The 19143-nt window shown below is 38.3% G+C and overlaps 2 long non-coding RNA genes across 12 annotated transcripts in view; one reads left to right on the top strand and one right to left on the bottom strand.

Annotated features, from left to right (window-relative positions):
• The window catches only part of LOC138423861 (uncharacterized), a 130644-nt gene that overhangs the window by 12309 nt on the left and 99192 nt on the right, over window positions 1-19143 (top strand). For 4 of the 10 annotated variants that reach the window (XR_011250489.1, XR_011250490.1, XR_011250482.1 and 1 more), the window contains exons 2-3: window positions 13045-13241; window positions 16672-16745. This is a non-coding gene — a long non-coding RNA (uncharacterized lncRNA). Of the gene's footprint in view, window positions 1-11139; window positions 11219-13044; window positions 13242-16671; window positions 16746-18011; window positions 18622-19143 lie in introns of those variants that run through there. The other 6 variants (XR_011250485.1, XR_011250484.1, XR_011250481.1 and 3 more) reach the window with 4 other exon arrangements.
• LOC138423863 (uncharacterized) overlaps window positions 1-19143 on the bottom strand; it is a 52543-nt gene that overhangs the window by 3687 nt on the left and 29713 nt on the right. For both annotated transcript variants that reach the window (XR_011250492.1, XR_011250493.1), the window contains one exon: window positions 12270-12389. This is a non-coding gene — a long non-coding RNA (uncharacterized lncRNA). The remainder of the gene's footprint in view (window positions 1-12269; window positions 12390-19143) is intronic.

The raw sequence follows: 19143 nt of genomic DNA, 5'->3' as shown, positions 1-19143 counted from the left end.
TGGCATTACTGACTCGATGGACATGAGTTTGAGTGAACTCCGGGAGTTGGCGATGGACAGGGAGACCTGGTGTGCTTTGATTCATAGGGTCGCAAAGAGTCAGACACGACTGAGCAACTGAACTGAACTGAACTGAAACCATGTTGTAAACAGATGTGCTGTCATCCAGGCTTTGTTTTTCCATTTATAGAGCACAGGCAGACAGATTTAACATGATACTTAAGGGCCCTAGAATTTTTAGAATGGTAAATGAGCATTGGCGTCAACTTAGTCACCAGCTGCAGCAGTTCTTAATAGGAGAGTCAGCAAAAAAACCTGCAGATCTATGTCCAGTGCTTTTTCTGCTTCTATTGATGTGATCATGTGATTTTTTTCTTTCTTAGTTGGCTTGTATGATTGATAGTTTTATTAAAAAGGTTTTTTTGAAATTTGCCCCTACTCTTTCTTTCCAATGTCATTGAGAAAAAATTGACATATAACTGTGTAAGTTGAAGATATACAGTGTGATGATTTGATATGTATGTATCTTGCAAAATGATTACCACAATAATTTGAAGCTTTGAATTCAGCATTGACTTATCCTCTCTAGCTATGGAAGTCCTAGATGATATTTTCTTTCTGTTGAAGGATTTTTTGGCTGCACTGAAAAGCCATTATTTAGTATAGCCATCTTCATTCATTTCCATAGCTAGATTTTCTGGATAATTTCTAGCAACTTCTATATCAGCAATTGCTACTTAACCTTTTTTTTTTTTTTTTTACTTTATGAAAATAGCTTCTTCCTTAAACCTAATGAATCAGCCTCTGCTAGCTTCAAACTTGTGTTCTGCAGCTTCTTCACCTCTCTTAGTGTTCATAGAATTGAAGAGAGTTAGGGGCTTGCTATGGATTGTGCTTTGGCTGAAAGGACTGTTGTAGCTGGTTTGATATTCTCTCCAGACAGCTAAAACTTTATCCTTATCAGCAATAAGGCTGTTTGCTTTCTTATCATTCATGTATTCACTGGAGTAGGTACTTTTAATTTCCTTTCTGCCTATCTCAGCTTTCTATATGCCTTCCTAACTTAGTTCAATCATTTCTGGACTTTCTTGGTGGCTCAGACAGAAAAGAATGTGCCTGCAGTGTGGGAGACCTGGGTTCAATCCCTGGGTTGAGAAGATCCCCTGGAGAAGGGAATGGCTACTTACTCTAGTATTCTTGTCTGGAGAATTCCATGGCCAGAGGAGCCTGAAGTCTACAATCCATGGAGTTTCAAAGAGTCAGATATTTGATATGAAATGAAAGACATGTGACTGTTCTTTCACTTGAACACTTAAATACCTACTTCCCTGGTGGCTCAGATGGTAAAGCATCTGTCTACAATGCGGGAGACCTGGGTCCGATCCCTGGGTTGGGAAGATCCCCTGGAGAAGGAAATGGCAATCCACTCCAGGACTATTGCCTGGAAAATCCCATAGACAGAGGAGCCTGGTAGGCTACAGTCCATGGGGTCGCAAAGAGTCAGACACGACTGAGCGACTTCACTTCATAAGGTTATTAATTGGCCTGATTTTAATATTGCTGTGTCTCAGGTTAGAGGGAGGCCCAAAGACAGAGGAAAAGATGGAGGAACAGCCAGTTGGTGGAGCAGTCAGAACACAGACAACACTTATATAATACGTTTCCAGTCTTATATATAAAGGCATGATTTGTGGCAGCCCAGATCAATTATAATCACAACATCAAAGATGACTGACCACAGATAACTGTAATAAATATGATACTAATTAAAAAGTATAAGATGTTTCACGAATTACCAATATATGACCTGGAGACACAGAGTGAACAAATGCAGTTGGAAAAATGGTGCCGATACATTTCTTTGACACGAGGTGTCACAACTCTTCAGTCTGTAAAAGATACAATATCTGCACAGTGCAATAAAATGAACATGGAATATTTGCAGGGGTTTCTTTTTTTTGGCAAATATCCTTTATCAAGTTGAGAAAATTCTTCTCCATTCCTTGTTTAGATTTTTTAAAAATCACAAATGGATTAGATTTTATCCAATGTTTTTTCGGCTTCTATTGATATAATCATGTGACTTTCTTTTTCTTTTTTTAGCCTGCTTGTATGAACAAGTTTTTTTTTAATTTTTTTGAACTTGTACTTTATCTTTCTTTCCATTGTTATTGAGAAAAAATGGCCATGTAACTTTGTGTAAGTTTAAGGTATACAGTGTGGTGATTTGATATATATCTTACAAAATGATTACCACAATAAGGTTAGTTAACACATCCATTATTGGTGTTGCTGTTTAATCACAGCCCACCGGCCTCTTCTGTCGCAGGATTTCCCAGGCAAAAATACTAGAGTGGGTTTCCATTTCCTTCTACAGGGATCAAACCTGAGTTTCCTGCATTGCAGCTGGATTCTTTACTGCTCAGCCACCAGGGAAACCCAGCACATCCTTTTTCTCACATAACTAAAATTTTGTGTGTGTGTTATAAGAACACATAAGAGTTACTCTCTTAGTAACTTCCCAGCCAGTAATACAATATTGATAAGTATCATTGCCATGCTGTACATTTGATTCCCAGTATTTACTTATCTTACAATTGGATGTTTCACTTTGATCAACATCTCCCTACCACCCACCACTTGTGGCCTCTGGCAACCAGTACTCCACTGTTTCCATGAATTTGACTTCTCATTTTAGATCCTAAATATAAGAAAGAGCATACAGAACTTGTGTTTCTCTGTCTCACTTATTTTATTTATCATAAAGCTCTCAAGGTCCATTCAGTTCCTTTTACTGACAGGATTTCTTTTTTATGCCCAAATAATATTCCATTTTCTTTATCCATTTATCTGTTGATGAACACTTAGATTAATTTTATGTCTTGGTGGTGGTGATGGTTTAGTCGCTAAGTTGTGTCCTCCTTCCATGAGATTCTCCAGGCAAAAATACTGGAGTGGGTTGCCATTTCTTCTCCAGGGGACCTTCCCGACTCAGGAAACGAACCCGGGTCTCCTGCACTGCAGGCAGATTTTTTACCAACTGAGCTGCAGGGAAGCCCTAGAATTTTGTGTCTCAGCTATTGTGAAACATGCTGTGATGAACATAAATCCACAGCTCTCTCTGAGACAGCAATTTAATTTCCATAAGATATAAACTCAGAATTGGGATGACGGGATCACAGGATAGTTCTGTTTCTCATTGTGTGAGAAAACTCCATTTGTTTCCCAAGTGGATGGACCAGCTTAGTTTCCCATCAACAGTGCACCAAGTCCCCTTTCCTGCACATCCTCACGAACACAACCATTCTAACAGGTGTGAGGAGGCTTATTGTGGCTTTCATTCACATTTCCATGATGATTAGTAATTTTCACTGTATTTTCATGTACCTCCTGTCTGTTTGCCTGCATTCTTTAGAAAAATGTCTATCCAAGTCCTCTTCTCCATTAAAAAATTTTTTTGCTATTGAGTTGTATGAGTTCCTTACATGTTTAGGATATTAACCTCTTATCTGATATATGATATGCAGATTTTCTTTTTTTTTTTTTTTGCCTTTCAGTAGGTTGCTTGTTCACTCTGTTGATTGTTTATTTCGCTGTACAGAAACTTGTCAGTCTGATGTAGCTCCACCTGTATGTTTTTGCCTCTGTTGTGTGTGCTTTGTGCATTATATTTAAAAACTCATCGCCTGCATCAGTGTCAAAGAGCATCTCCATATTTTCATTTAGGGTTTTACAGTTTCAGGTAGTACATTATAGTCTTTAATCCATTTCAAATTTTTTTTACAGTGATACAAGGTAGGGATCCAATTTCACTCTTTGGCAGGTAAATACCTAGTTTTTTCCCAGCATCACTTCTTGAAAAGACTGTCTTTTCCCCTTTGAGTGTTTTTTGGCTCCCTATACAAATATTAATTGACCCTGTATTTGTAAGTTTATTTCTGTGCTATCTATTATACACCGTATGTGTGTTTTATGCCACTACCCTTCTTTTGATTTCTGTTGTTTTCTGGCATATTTGAAATTAGAGGGAGGGATGCCTCCACCTTTGCTCTTTTTTTCTCAAAAGTTTTTTGAGTATTCAGGGTCTTCTGTGGTTCCATATGGATCTTAGGATTGTTTTTTCTATTTCTGTGAAAAATGTCATTCGAGTTTTGATAGAGACGTTATTCAGTCTATAGATGGCTTTGAGTAGTGCAGCCCGTTTAACAATATTCTTCCAATACATGAGTGAGAAAAAATCTTTTCCTTTGCTGATTCTTTAACTTCTTTCATCAGTGTCGCAGTTTTCCATGTACAGGTCTTTCACCTCCTTAGTTAAATTTATTCCTGAGTATTTTATCATTTTTGATATGATTGTAAATTGTGTTACTTTGTTTCTTTTTCATATATTTTATTGTTAGTGTGTAGCAGTGCAACCGATTTTTGAATGCTGATTTTGTATCCTTTAACTACTGAAATCATTTATTAGTTCTAAAAGCGTTTGGTGAAATCTTTGTGGTTGCTAAATCTATAATATCATAACATCCACAAATAGAAACCATTCTATTTCTTCCTTTCTGATTTGGATGACTTTACTTTTTTTCCTAGACTAAGTGCTCTGACTTGAATTTCTAGTACTATGTTGAATAGGAATGGTGAGAGCAGGCACCCATATCTTATTCTTAATTTTAGAGGAGAAGCTTTCAGCTTTCCACCATTGATTTTGTTTGTTATGGGTTTGCCATATATAGCCTTTATATATTTATGTATAACTTTCCCGTTCACAATTTTTCAAAGCTTTTATCATAGAAGAGTGTTGAGTTTTGTCAAATGTTTCTTTGTACATCTATTGAGAAGATCATGTGATTTTTATTCTTCATTCTATTAATGTGGTATATCACCTTTATTGATTTGAAAATATTGAACCAAACTGGCATCCCAGGGATCATTCTCATTTAACCATGGCGTATGATCCTTTTAAAGTGCTGTTGAATTTGATTTGCTAGAATTTTTTTCAAAATATTTTTCATTTATATTCATTAGGGATTTTCGGCCTGTAGGTTTTTTTTTTTTTTTCCTTTCTTTCTTTCTTATATTGTGCTTACCTGTCTTTGCTGTCAGGGTAATGCTGGCCTTATAAAATGAATTCAAAAGTGTTCTAGTCTCTTCAATTTTTTTTTTTTAATTAGGATTTGAGGAAGATTGATGTTAACTCTTCTTTAGAATAGAATTCACCAGGGAAACTGTCTGGTTCTGGACTATTTGTTCTTGGTAGGATTTTAATTACTGCCTCCACCTCCTTGGTCTTTATTGATCTGCTCAGATTTTCTGTTCCTTCTTGATTCAGTCTTGGAAGATTGTGTATTATAGGACTTTATCAATTTCTTCTAGGTTATCCAATTTTTGGCATATCGTTGTTCATAATAACCTCTTTTGATGCTTTGTATTTCTGTGGTCAGTTGTATTCTCTCTTATTTTATTTATAATTTTATTTGCGCATTCTCTCTTTTTTCTTGGTTAGTCTAGCTAAAGATTAGTCAATTTTCTTTATCTTTCAAAGAAACTAGTTTCCTTGATTTTTTTCTATTGTCTTTCTTGTTTTCATTTCTTTATTTGTGCTCTTATCTTTTTATACCTTTCCTGTTGCTAATGTTGGGCTTAGTTATTTCTCTATTAAATTTCTTGAGGTGTAAAGGTAGTTTGTATGAAAATTTTAAAGGTGTTTATATGCAAATTTTCTTTTTCTTAATGTAAGTATTTATTTCTGTAAACTTTCCCCTAAATACAGTTCTGTTCTACCGCATAAGTTTTCATGTGTTTTTCATTTTTATGTGTGTCAAGAGACTTTCTGTGTTTTTTTTTTTTTTAAATTTCTTCATTGACCCATCGGCTGTTAAGAATTGTGTAGATTAATTTACATGCATTTATGAATTTTTCAGTTTTCCTTCTGGTTTCGATTTCTAGTTTCTTACTATTTTGGTCAGGATAGATCCTTAATTTTATTTCAATCATTTAAAATTTGTTAGTGCTTGTTTTGTGTTCCAAAATATGACCTAAACTGGATGATGTTCTGTGTGAGTTTGAGAAGAATGTGTATTCTGGTGCTATTGGATGCAATGTGTTGTATGTGTCTATTAGGATGTAATGAGTTGCATGTGTCTATGAGGTACATTTGGTCTATAGTATTATTCCGGAACTCTGTTTGCTTCTTAATTTTCTGTCTGGATGATCTAGCCAAAGTTGAAATTCGGGTGTTGTAATCCCCTACTATTATGTAGTAATATTGTATTGAATTCTCCTACTATTATTGTAGAGACAGAAATACAAGAATGTGACTCCTTTTGGTTCTGTTAATATTTTCTTTAGTTATTTAGGTGCTCCAGTGTTGGGTCCCTATATATTTACTATTGCTATCTGATTAATATAGTTCTTAAATAACCTTACTTGCTAAATTAGAATATTGACAATCAATTGTGTATCCTTATTACTTATTTTTGTCTTTCTTTTTGTTACTGGACCATTAAATCCTAAATCTGAGTCCCACTGATCAAACACATGTTTACAGCCCTCCTGCTAAATGGTAGATGCCATGTTCTGAGCTGGAAGCAAACTCAGGACTGAGCCAAGGACAGAGCCCCTGCCCCTATAGGTCAACTTCTTGAAGGCAAGGCAGACAGTTTCTTTACTTCTCCCACCTCTCTTCACTACTTGCCTAACTCATAGTGGGTGATTAAAAAAAATAATAAAAGGTTAAAAAAAAGAGAAGGAATTGATGCTTTTGAACTGTGGTGTTGGAGAAGACTCTTGAGAGTCCCTTGGACTGCAAGAAGATCAAATCAGTCAACCCTAAAGGAAATCAGTCCTGAATACTTATTGGAAGAACTGATGCTGAATTTGGATCTCCAGTACTTTGGCCACCTGATGGGAAGAACTGTCTCATTGGAAATGACTCTGATGCTAGGAAAGATAGAAGGCAGGAACAGAAGGGGATGACAGAGGATGAGATGGTTGGATGGCATCACCGACTCGATGGACGTGAGTTTGAGCAAGCTCTGGGAGTTGATGGTGGACAGGGAAGCTTGGCATGCTGCAATCCATGGGGTTGCAAAGAGTTGAACATGACTGAGTAACTGAATTGAAAAAATAAAGCATCTTTCAAACAGGTTAACGAAAAGATCTGTGTTACCTTTTTATGCTTATATGATCTCTATGGTTATCAATTCAGTACTCTGATCAACTAATTTTTTTAAATGTCCTATTGGATAAGCAGTTACCTTTATAGGCATATGAGGTAGAAACGAGGGAGGGGGAAGGAAAGAAGTGTTCTCTTTACCAGTTCTTGAGTTTGAACAAGTCATTTAATATCATATAAGAGAACAAACTGGCCTTACACATCTCAAAAATGTCATCTTTGAGGGCTAAGACATGTGTGGAAACATATGGGTGATGCCAGACACCCTTCAGATGTCAGCAGCATGCCCACTCACACCTTGCTTTAACCACCTTCCCATCTTCCCTTCCCACTTTCAGTTCAACAAAACCTCCCTCTCCCAAAACATACATTACAGCTTTATTGAAAGAAATTATACAGAACATGGCAGACAGCTGATAGGTATTATTTTTGAGTAGGTCTGATTGTTCAGACCTTTCATAGTGTGGACAATGTAGTGTAAGCAACCGTATGCCATGCTCTTCTACCTTATAAGACTTGGTTAGTACGAGATGGCTAAAGGAACTCTCTTGTATTTATATTTTGGTAAGACTGTCTCTATACGTAAAACGTTTAACCTGAATTGATACAAATTAAGTGTATTATATAACCCTTCTATTCAAATAAATAATCAATATTTCTTCATGCCTAAATATGTTCTCTTTATCCCCTAATAAACTCCTCAGTCAATTCAGTTCAGTCACTCAGTCGTGTCCGACGCTTTGCGCCCCTATGGATTGCAGCACACCAGGCTTCCCTCTCCATCACCAACTTTCGGAGTTTACTTAGACTCATGTCCATTGAGTCGGTGATGCCATCCAACCATCTCATCTTCTGTTGTCCCCTTCTCCTCCCACCTTCAATCAGGGTCTTTTCCAATGAGTCAGTGTTCTTCACATCAGGTGCCAAAGTATTGGAGCTTCAGCTTCAACATCAGTCCTTTCAATTAATATTCAGGACTGATTTCCTTTAGGATGAACTGGTTGGATCTGCTTGCAGTCCACGGGCCTCTCAAGAGTCTTCTCCAGCACCACAGTTCAAAAGCATCAATTCTTCGATGCTCAGCTTTGTTTACGGTCCACCTTTCACATCCGTACATGACTACTGGAAAAACCATAGCCTTGACTAGACAGACTTTTGTTGGCAAAGTAATGTCTCTGCTTTTTAATATGCAGTCTAGGTTGGTCATAACTCCTAACATAAACTCCTACTTGTCTTTGAAAATTCATTGTGGGAAAATATTTGTAATGCTTTGAGACAAAATGTTAACATTCTAGTATATGAAGAGGTCTTACAAATCAGGAAGAAATTCTGTAGGAGAATGAGCAAATCATGATGAATGCGTTATCAGGAAAAGACAATAAATGTCTGAAATGGTAAAATAACATAATTTATGAAACAATATGTTTATGAAACAAGTCACCAGACAAAAGCAAATAAAGAAACATAAATTTTTGTTTCTCATTTTAACAATAATTACCAAGATATTAATAAGTAGAGTTTGGCAAGGATACATACTCCTTTACTGTTGAAAGGAATTGACAGGAAGTTTTGTACTCTCAAATGGAAATGGACCCAGCAACCTTACTTCTAGAAATATGCTGTAAAAAACTACTAGCATGGTCACAGAAGCATTGTTCATGAGTATTTTCAAAGTAGATTTGTTAGTAATAGTAAAACACCACAAATAGGCTCAGTGTTCATGTAGTTGGTAAGTGATTATTCAAGTTTTGAGGTGGGCTTCCTTAGTGGTTTGGTGGTGAAGAATCCTCCTGCCAATGCAGGAACCGCGTGTTCAATCCTTAGATTGGAATGATCCCCTGAAGGAGGAAATGGAAGCCCACTCCAGTATTCTTGCCTGGGAAATCTCATGGGCAGGGGAACCCGGTGGGCTACAGTCTATAGGCTCACACAAGAGTCAGACATGGCTTAGCAACTAAACCACAACAGCAACAAAGTTTTGATGTGTCTGTGCCGTAGGATTCTAGACACACCTTAAAAATGCCTAGCCTGGAAAGATCTCCAAGATATGTCAAGTGAAAAAAAAAGAAGTCAACAAGTAATGCATGTATGCTCACATGCAAAAAAGACCATATTTAAATGTGCCAAAGGACCACTTGAAAGGATGCAAAGCAAATTGTAGAAAGGTGATATTTCTTGGTGGCAGGGGAGAAGGTGTTAATAAGGAGTCTGTGAAAAGAGAAAGGAGAGTCTCACATAGGTGTTATCCTGATTGTTTTAATCTTTGGAAGATAGAATCTATTTAGATATTTTGTATATAAAAACAAAGAAAATACGTTATTTCAATTCAACTTAATGAATCTTATTAAAGAGATATATTATCTTCTTAATGATGTGTGGTAACTCTTTATATGTTCTCTTTATATAATGTATTAGTTTAATATATTAAATTCTTCCAAACAAGTACATTTCATGTACTATGAAAGTAGCTCAAAATATTCTAATATTTTTAATATTTATGGTTTCAAATGTATGTACTTCTCTGGTACATCTGCAATGATTTTTTTTCTGCTGTAAAATAGAGGTTTACTTTGAATTTTGTTTTTTTCTTAAGGCTCTAATTATTCAATTCAAAAATTAAACAGTTTTCTTTTTCCTATTAATATAAAATGTATGCAGAAGTGTTAGTCACTCACTTTTGTGTGACTCTTTGCGACCCATGGACTGTAGTTCTCCAGGCTCCTCTGCCCATGAAATTTTCCAGGCAAGAATATTGGAGTGGGTTGCCATTCCTTTCTCTAGGGGATCTTCCCAACCCAGGGATCAAACCAGGGTCATCTGCATTGCAGGTAGATTATTTATTGTCTGAGCCACTAGGGAAGCAAGTGAATATAAAATGTAAACTTTATCATAAGTAAATGATCAAATGCACATGGGCCTTTTTTTTATATGTTTCTCTTCCATTGATATATATATATATTATATTGATATTGATATATTCCATTGATATATCTATTGCTTTTCCAGTACCACAGTTTTATTATGTTTGCAGTATGGTTGGCAATCTAATAGAGTAAGGTTCCATTCATGCTCTTGTTTGCTAAACTTTCTTGACTATTTTTGTGCATATTCTTTTAGTATCAACATGACATGTGTCATTAAATATTGTACTGCAATTTTGATTTGTATTGTATTTAAACCATAGATACACTTAGAAAAATATATCTTCATAATATTGAATTTTTGTATGTAACATACAGCTCCACTTTTCATTTGATTAAATAGTGTTTTATGTTATCTGGTAAAGTTTCTATGTATTGTTTTGTTCACATAGGTATTTAATATTTCTAATTAGACTTTTGGTCTCCTCCAAGTGTGCCTTGAGTAGGTCAACTCTTGGTTCACGAAGCATTGAGATCTTTGAAATGCATGTCTGCATATCACATAAGCATGTGTAACAGTATCACCCAGTTTCTTGCAAAATACCATGCAAGTTCATGTGGGCTTTCCTGGTGGCTCAGATGGCAAAGAATCCGCCAGCAATGTGGGACACCTGGATTCAATCCCTGGGTTGGGAAGACCCCCTGGAGGAGGGCATGGCAACCCACTCCAGTATTTTTGCCTGGAGAATCCCCATGGACAGAGGAGCCTGGTGCGCTGCAGTCCGTGGGGTCACAAAGAGTCGGACACGACTGAGTGACTAAGCATAAAGCACACATGGAGGTTCATTTACTTATTTTATTTTTTGAACTAATTTGTTTGATTTTTCTCATGAGTCCTTTCTTCCTCTGCTTGATGGAGGGGAAAGGGTACAACAATGGAGAACAATCTAACAGCATAAATGATCTCAATTTGACAGCAGAGTTTGAAGAGTTTTTAGACAATGTAATCTCCTTTTGATATAATTTCCAGTCATTTGGAGGTACCCCATCCTCCTATCTCTTCTCTGAGTTGGTTTCTAAACATGTCTTCTGTTCTCATGGTTCAAGGAGAGATGGGGCCCCTGCATTCTCAGGGCATCTCTGGCCTCTTTCACCAAGTTGCTGCTCTGGGCTGCTTCCTGCAGAGGTGAGTCTCAGCGTGAAGGCTCCGTGTGTTGTGCGCACCCTGTGTCTGATCAAGCCCACTGGTGCTCCCCAGTCAGCCACACACCATCCTTCCCACGGTGTGACTGGCTCCTCTGAGTTGCCAGCACATCATTCATCTGGCCCTGAGTCTGGGCTGCGCACCTGAGGGCTTGTGCTTCAGAGTTGCGGCATTGCCTTGGAATCCCAGAGCACCGCACAGCAGGCTGACTGTCCCTCAGTTTATCTCCAGGGGGCATGTGGGTGCTTCTTCAGGTTAGCTCCATTCCAGGTGTGTGGGAAGGTAGAGTGGGAAATGTAAACCCTGCCCTCCTCCTCTCTGACTCTGCTACCACCGAGTTCACTGTGGAATGACAGTCCTGAGATGCTGTGTGTGAAGGCTCTGCATAACCCCTCACCAGGTCCAGACACTGAGCTGGGAAAAGGACGTCCATCCTTTTCCTTTGATATCCCTCTCAATTTATCATATAAACTTCCATTTCTGGCTTAAATGTAAAAGTGCCTGGCAGGCTACGGTCCATGGGATCGCAAAGAGTCAGACATGGACACGACTGATTGACTAACACTTTCACCTTTTTTTCTTTTTTTTTTTTTTTAGCAGAAGGAAGATTAGGATATCAGTGCCCAATCCCCTTTCCTTCTGATCTCTCCCATCTTCCTTCCCTTGCCTTATAGGATCACACTTTTCTTTAACATCCCTCATGAAATTTTCCCCTCTATTCAGATTCCAGCCTCAGGGTTAAGTCATAACCTTGAGAAGGGTGGAGGTAGGAGTAAGGGCAACTAGTGAAAATTCCAAAATATTTCACCAGATATGCATATTTACAATACAATTCTATTGTACATTCAAAGAAGAAATTGCATTTAATTCTATAGCTCCCACAATGGGGAAAAGAGAGTGATACTTCTTGTAAAAAGCCACGAACATACCACCTAGCATTGTTTTCAGTGCTCTCTCACTTCGTTAACACATGACCATAGTGCTAGTCATGTGATTACAAGGTACTCACAACATGGTAATTGAAGCATCTTACACTTTTCTGAGTGTGGAGGTTCTGAAGGGAGTCTAATTTTCATCTTGACTTCAAGTGCCATGGAGTGGTCAGGAATCGGGGAAGTTGGTTCTCCAGAGAGAATTGTTTTCCAAATGTCATCTGAACGTGAAAGGGAACAGAAAATTAATCACAACAGTGACATTTTAAAAAGGGAGCTACACGGAAAGTAGAGAAAGAACATGCATTAATGGTTTAATAAAACCAGTGGGAAGTATGCTGGAGCCTCCGAAACTCTGGCTCAGAGCTGATGTTTCAAACGCGCAGTGACATACGGACAGATAAGTAAGCACAAGGATGGCTCAGAAAGAGTACAATTCGTGTGTCTTCTCTGGGTATCCAGAGATCCCATACTGTGTATTGTTGGCAGTTTACAGGGAGCAGGATCTAAGTCTTCGAAGGAAAAAATAAAAGCTCTGAAGTCTACCTTTGAGTGTGGATGTTGAACAGATGTAAAACCTGCAACATGTTTTCAACCTTTTTAAGCTCATTCCCCTTTTCACTTTTTCCCCCCTTTTGGAAATAATCTGTATGGCAGTCATTTGATTTCTGACCCAACAATCCCATCTAGAGATTTGGGGCTTTTTTGTTTTGTTTCACTTGTGTTTTGCACCTGAAGTTGTTTTGCTGTGTTACGCTCATTCGCTCAGTCATGCCTGACTCTTTGTGACCCCATGGCCAGTGGCCAGTCAAGCTCCTCTGTCCATGAGATTTTTCAGGCAGGAATAACGGAGTGGGTCACCATTTCTTCCTCCAGGGTATCTTCCCAACACCAGGAATCGAACCTGCGCCTCCCGTGTCTCCTTCACTGCGGGTGGATTCTGTACCCACTGAGCCATCAGGGAAGCCCACACTGAAGATCTTTCGGGCTTTCTGACTCTGCAGAGTGAGCCCACTGCCACAGATCTTTCTTCTCCACAAGACCTCCACAGGAGTGTGAACCAGCGGTATATGGTAAGGAGCCCTTATCTGTGCCTTACTTCTCATTTGGTGCAAGTCAGACTTCACTTGATGATGATGTCTTTCTCAGGAGAGGGTGAAGGAGTTCACTGAGGATGCCTTAGTGCAAAATCTCATGCAGAAACTTCTGCTAGTGGGAGCTGACACTCCAGTGCACACTGGGCATCTGTGGAGGACTTTCTCCTAGTGCCTTTATGGACTCAACAACATTTGGCATGCAAGCCACAAAGCAGTTGCCTGAAACAGGCAACCAAAGAGGACACTGCAAGAAAGAACCAGAATGCCAGCTCCCAAACATGGCAGAGGCTTGAAAACAGTGGAGTGCTTAAAAAACATGGGGTCTGGAACTACACCCCTATTCTGCCACTTTCAGTAAGTTACTTATTCCCTGAGATCTCAGTTTCCTTATCTGGGAAATGGGGAAAATACCCTCACACTGTCAAGATTAAATGAGGTGATATATACAAAATCTTAGAGTTTGCAACTCTTATAATGTCTTGGAATAACCCTGACATCTATTACTTATATGAACTGTCTTCTTTGGACCTCAATTGAAACTTACGTATTTAGCAGATAAAAATCCAGAGTGCCTGGGTAAACTTTGAATTCAAGATAAATAAGAAATAATTTTTAGGATAAAAAAAAATCCAGGAAATATCAGGATATAACTTATGCTAAAAAGCATTCATTGTTTATTTGAAATTGAAATTGAACTGGTCGTCCTGAGTTTTATCTGGCAAACTTAGCATCAATCCCCTTGTCTGATAAAGGAGATATTGGTGTTTACTCATTTGTATTAGAGCGTGATGGTGAGGATGACATAAAAAATAAACACGCAAAAGTTTTATAAATTGGAACATGTGATTCAGATATGTGGGAATGCTGTGATTATTAGTGTGGGTTTTGAAATCATCACCAGTTCAGGAACAGGTTGAAGCATGCAGAGTGGAAGTCAATGAGAGGAGATACTGTAAGTTATAGACCAGTTAACCTGTTCACCTCTTCTCAGGGGCCGAGAACCTCTGAGTTACTTGCAGCAGACTGCCTTTTCTCATTAATATGCATGGGTGGCTATCATTGGTAAGGACGTTTTGTACTTGGATTGAGAAGGAAGAAGAGGAGTATGAAGAGGATTGTGCAGGAGACTGCCAACCTTTATACAGGGAGGGTTATTTCCTTTTTAATTAAATTTCTAGACATGCAATTTGCCTTTTCCGATGTATTACGTTTTTCATCAGCTTTTTCCTCATAGAGTGGCAAATCACGAACAGCTTATTTCAGGAATAATCACAGAAGGGGCCGTTTGGGTGCCCACTCATGCCCAAGCTGCATTTTAAGCATAAAGACTCCTTGGACAGAAAATTCCAAGTGAAAAGTCAAGGTTCTAAAAATACTCAAAGAGATTTTAACTCTCCTGTGTCAGGTGCATTCAGGAAATGCAAGTACTCAAATTCTTTTATTTTCAAAGAAAAGAACATAAGGTCTTTTCCATCCCTTCTCATGGGCCAAAACTAGATCCCAGAACAAAATGTATTCTGGTGTAACTTAGGCAATTTCTCAAGATATCATTTATTAAAGGAGAGAATGTGACTTGTACTGTTATAATGGCCAATCTACTAACTAATTCTGTCCTTTTGTAAAATGAATAACTCATAAGGCAAAAACTTAGTGAGATCAGTTATTTGGTAGGATGTAGTTAAAGGAAGTCTCAGTCATACAACTGAATGTTTATTTTTAAACCAGTTTTGCCAGCTTCCCATAGACAGTGCCTCAGAGCTAGGAGACAGATACACGAACGGAGTAACTAGAGCAACCAACTTGGCAATTTCCTACAAGACAGAGAGAAATAAATCTCGGAGGACCCTTGGCCTTTGACTTTGGAATGCAAACGCTCTGGGAGAAAAGAAACGTATGGTGAGCATGTGCTCCAGCGTCTGCAGACTACAGCCATGCAAGACCCATCCTTGAGTGAAATTGCGAATTTCCCCACAAGGGGTTGGGGGAGAGGGGTGGTTGATTTTCAGCTGGCAGGCACAACAGACAGGATAAGCCTCTTTGTGTTTAGACACTTGAGCCATCGCATTTTATGGACACAAACTGAAGATAAGATCTACTGATGGAGTCTCCGGCCACAGCCTGAGACCAGCCCATCAATGTCAGGCTTCGTTAAGCACCTGATGCCGACACTTTGCAGCACTTCCGGTGGATAAAGGTTCTGGCGGGGTCAGTGTCTCCAGTGAAGCTGAGGGTCTCATTTGCCATAAATGAAGAAGATGGGAAGTGAGCTGTGAGATTTTTAGACTAATATTTAGATCACTGCAATTTATCTCATCTTAAGGATCAAGCTGACTGAACGCGAGCCGAGTTTGAACTTGCTGTGTTTACAAGGCCTTCTTCCTCTGGGCTAGATGTTTAAAGAAAGGAGAAAAGCGAGAGCTGGGATTTCCGGCTAACCTTGGAACCCAAACTGGCCAATCCCAATAACAATAATAGCAAGAATAAACAAGCAGGAATATTGCAATGTGCTCTCTCCCGTGCTGAGAAAAATTAATTTCCTATTTGTGTTCCATTCACATAAATACTCATAATGGTGTATTTAAATCCAGAGTCTGTTAAATCCTAAACCCACAGTACCTGAGCCAACAGCGAGAGTCTTGCATTTAATCGGTTACTGTAATAAACATATAAAATGTTTTTTTTTTTTTTCATGAGAGGACAGAGCAGTGGCTACATAAAAGGACATCAAATGACACATCCTCCATCTCCTAGCAAATAAAAAAGCCATCAGCTCATAACAAGGCGGTGATAAAAGGTGCTGAGGCCAGTAAGATTAAGACTTTGTAATAAGGTTCGGGCGCCAAAACTGACAGCCATTTTCTTTTATATTTATCATGTCCTCACATTGGGGTGAGAAGCCATGGCTGTCCCATTGCTGGCTAGAATTTATAGCAGCTCCATTATTAGGAGATTGCAGTGAAATGGGGTAGAGGTATGGTTTTCTGAGAACGTTACGATAGCCTCCTACATTATACACTTGACAGGTTTGTCAGCTCTTAGTAACAAGCCTTGTAAAGTACTTTAATATCATTAGCACTATTTTCTTAATGTGTCTATTCTCCTTGCAGCCTGAAAATATCATATATCATGGGCTGGAGGGTAGCCTGAACTGCTATCTCCCCTTTTCTGGCTTCTTAAATGTGATTTTATAGTAACACGTAGAGTTGATATTTTAATCAGAATAATGCAGCCATTTTCCTTTATTGATTATCAAGTAAATACGTATAAATATGTAGTTAGGGGTGGGCAACCCTTTTAGGGGATATTGAAAACATATAATGAATGGCTTTCTAGGGTAATCTTGCTGCCTGCTTACTTCCGCTATGCCATATGCCTGAAGATTTTCCATTCTGTTCTCCTTGCTCAGAGATCTCTGGCGTTCACATGCAGGAAAGAGGGATGAGGGTCAGAACTGAAACTCTGGAGGGATGATCCAGGTAGGTAAGTCCTAAATTAGATGCTTTTGTAATTTCTGTACATACATGTCTTTCTTTTAGCAAACTACAATATGCATGCGTGTTCAGTCGCTTCAGTCATGTCTGACTGCAATTCTATGGATGGTGGCCTGCCCGGGTTTTCTGTCCATGGGATTCTCCAAACAAGAATAGTGTGGGTTGCCATGCCCTCCTCCAGGGTATCTTCCCGATCCAAGGGTTGAACCCACATCTCCTGCATTGCAGGTGGATTCCTTACCCACTGAGCCACCTGGGAAGCCCCAAGCTACAATATATTCTGTAGTTAATGGCGCACTTCGAAAGGACCCACATTTGTTTTGAAGTATAGAAATTCTGTACGGCTTTTTCTTCCTTTACACGATGAGATATTTGACTTACCTATGCCTATCTATAATACTAATGTAAACCTAGAGACTCAACACTTGAAAGAGTTTTATATGTTTTAAATATCAAAAATAAACATGTATTGCTTGGTGAATGTAATACAATTATAAACTTGATTTAGATCTCATGTTTAAACAGGACATATATCTTAATAGGGGTCGTGTCTGTTCTTAACATTGTCAATTTACTCATATGTGGCTTTGATCATAAAATTTTAATTATTGTCAACAAGAGCCTTAAATTGATACCAAAACTAAGACTGGACACAAATAACACACCTAAAGGGAATTTTATTATCTCCAGTAGAACCTCAGATTGTTCCATGACTTAAGGTTAAAATCAAATACACAGTTCAGTTCTGTGCCAGGGCTAAGAAGAAAACATCAACCTTGTGTGTGCAGTACCATATCATGTAATTTATTACACATTGCCCCAGATGTGTACTCAACTAGTTACTGGATGTGTGCCCTACCTCCCTACCATGACTACCTCAAATGAAAAATGAAGGATCTATACAACGGAATACCTGATCTAAATAGTCACTCTATTGTGTCTGAATCTGCGACCCCGTGGACTGTAGCCCGCCAGGCTTCTCTGTCCATGGAATTCTCCAGGTAAGAATATGGAGTGAGTAACCATTCCCTTCTCCAGTAGGTCTTCCTGACCCAGGGATTGAACCCTGATCTCCTGACCTGCAGGGAGATTGTTTACCATTTCCCTGGTGGCTCAGGTGGTAGAGAATCTGCCTGCAGTGCAGGAGAAGAGGCAAGGAGTTGCAAAGACTCAGACACAACTGAGCAACTTTCGCTTTCATATGCAATAGAATACTATTCAGCAATAAAAAATAACAAATTAATGCCATTTGCAGCAACATGGATGCAATTGGAGATTTTCTGTGAAGTAGATCAAGAAGAGGAAGACAGATATAATATCATTTTTACCTGTCATCTTAAATAGGTACAAATGAACCTACCTATGAAGCAGAAACAGTCACAGAAATGGAGAAGAGACTTGTGCTTGCCAAGGGAAGGGGGTTGGGGAAGAAATGGAATGGAAGGTTGGGTTTAGCAGATGCAAACTTTTATTGATAAAATGAATAAACAACAAGATCCTACTGTTCAGCACAGAGAACAATATTCAATATTCTATGATAAACCAAAATGGAAAAGAATATAAAAAAGAATGTATATACATGTATAACTTACTTTGTTACATATCAATAATTAATCAACATTGTGAATCAAATATACTTCAATTAAAATTTTTGTAAATGTAACAAAAAATGAAGACATGAAGGAATCTGTGAGTATTTTCCTTTCAGTCAAAATCATTGCACCTAGTTCTGAGCCTGGCACATAGTAAGTAATCAAAATGTATTGATTAGAAGAGTGTGAAATGAATCTGTAACTTCTTCCACCTTACACTGAGGTTTTTGGCCCATGGCCATCAACATGGGATACTTGCAAGAAAAAAAAAAATTTGTATCAGATGGAGAGGAGCTATAGCAACTGGATCTGAGATTAATTTAGTCATGCTTTCCTTTATTAACTTATGTAATTGCTTCTGCATTTACACAAGTCCATACTCAGATGCTCTCAGAGAACACCACTACACATTGGCAAATAGATACTACTGAGCAATCCAAAATTCTTGTTAACAATTTATATGAGTGAGTCTAAAATATTTATTGTTAACCATTCAAAAATGTATTTTGAGAATAAACAATCCAAGATTTACACTTTTATCTCCATCTCCACTTATGGCTTTTATGTCCTATGGTTATACAGATATTCCAAGATATACCGTACTTCACAAAGTGGGGTGACTAGACGAAATTATAGTTTAATACTTTTGCTTCATTTCGATTAGAAGTGCCTCCCTAAATGCTATATTTCCAGTGCATTTGCCTAATTTAGGTGAGAAGGAGACAATTCATACTTTGGACCGTCTCTCTACTCACCTGAACAAGAAGACAGGGCAGGGTCAACCCAATATTTTTG

This window comes from Ovis canadensis, chromosome 18 (genome assembly GCF_042477335.2).
Source record: "Ovis canadensis isolate MfBH-ARS-UI-01 breed Bighorn chromosome 18, ARS-UI_OviCan_v2, whole genome shotgun sequence".
Classification (NCBI taxonomy): Eukaryota; Metazoa; Chordata; class Mammalia; order Artiodactyla; family Bovidae; genus Ovis; species Ovis canadensis.
The sequence above is the reverse complement of the archived record's forward strand: the minus strand, read 5'-3'. Positions and strand labels throughout refer to the sequence as shown.